The sequence below is a fragment of the Pinus tabuliformis genome, chromosome 3_2, assembly GCF_031772625.1.
Source record: "Pinus tabuliformis cultivar Carrire ecotype Pingquan chromosome 3_2, CPIR1, whole genome shotgun sequence".
NCBI classification, from domain to species: domain Eukaryota; kingdom Viridiplantae; phylum Streptophyta; class Pinopsida; order Pinales; family Pinaceae; genus Pinus; species Pinus tabuliformis.
Genome location: NC_142302.1, coordinates 878,935,376 through 878,936,785, shown reverse-complemented (window position 1 = coordinate 878,936,785; position 1,410 = coordinate 878,935,376).

Here is a 1,410-nt window from a genome sequence, read left to right as displayed (position 1 = left end):
ATTGACCAAGACTCTTTGCAGATCTGGAGAAATTGATGATTTCAATGTTTGAACATCTAGCGAGCATAATTGTGCAATTACACCTCATTATTCCTTCTTCAAAAACTTTGTCATGCCATTAGAGTTTATTATCTTCCCAGTTTTCCCTATGATGCCCCTTAATTCAATTTCCTTTCCTTCCCACAAAAATTTCAAGAATATTTTTTTTTAAAATTAAAAGCTATCGCCCCAAAGATTGTAACAATTAGGCTCCTAATACAACATTAGCACCACTCATTGGAATGGAAAGCATTGAACTATTCTATACATATTCCCCCATGGTTAGATTTATATTATGGAACTTCCCTAAGCAATTTACAATTCCTCCATTTGCAACCATCACTTGACACTTTGGTGTTAGATATAGAAATTAATTCAAATCCTTGGTTGTTTGGTCCTTCATTTTGAGGGCCAAGTTTTGACATCTTTTGATTTTGACCAAATTTTTACCAAAGGTGACCATTAGGAAGTCGCGGAGAAGACATCTGGAGAAGCAGAAGGGACCCGCCAAAGACTATTAGTTGTGAAGGATCGACCAGAGAAATGGGGGCTCACACAGTTTCAGCCGAGCTGGAAGGATCGTTGACAGTCGAGGAAGCAGACGCAACCAAGCAATAGAGGTGGCTAAAAAGGGAGAAGGTAGAGCATCTGAGGGAGAAGCAGCAGTCCAAGCGAGCAAAGTGTTTAAAAATGCCAAAGGGAAAATCTAAGGGGAAGAGAGGTGAGAAGTGCATCGAAATGTTTTCGCAGATCCTATTGAGTCCACGCTATTTTGTAATGTTAGTTTCTATTTTGTCGATGAGGCCTTTGAGCTAGATGTATTTATGTAATGATGTTGAAACTAATGGAAGAAGAAGTCATAGGGTTATATGAGAGTCTTCTTGTGTGACTTTATGTGCCCTTTTAAAATTTTGTTATGAATGCACATGCATAGTATATTTTCCCTTTGAATGCTTGAGTTGTTATGATTGTACTTATGATGTTCTAGTACTGGGTTTACTGAGCATTGATAGCTTCCATATGGTCTCCCCCGATGCTTATTTCCAGCTCCCTTAACTAGGTAAGGTCGCGGTGCTCCTCTGGTGAGACACCTTATTTGTCCTGAATAGGGTGAAAATGTCGGCGCTACGCTAAACTACAACAAATATTTTTTTGGCCTCTGCACCTCAACCCAAGGTTTCAACACGTTCATCATTTTTGGCCAACAAATGGTTCTATTTTCAGGCCTGAAATTTTCAAGGGGTCTAGAATATGGTGCCGATAATATTTAATAAATATTTTCAAGATTAGTGGCACGGACAAGTAGAGAAGTTTTCTTCTCAACTAGCTCAACTCCATCATCGAAGTGCGAAGCAGATGAAGAAAGAAATC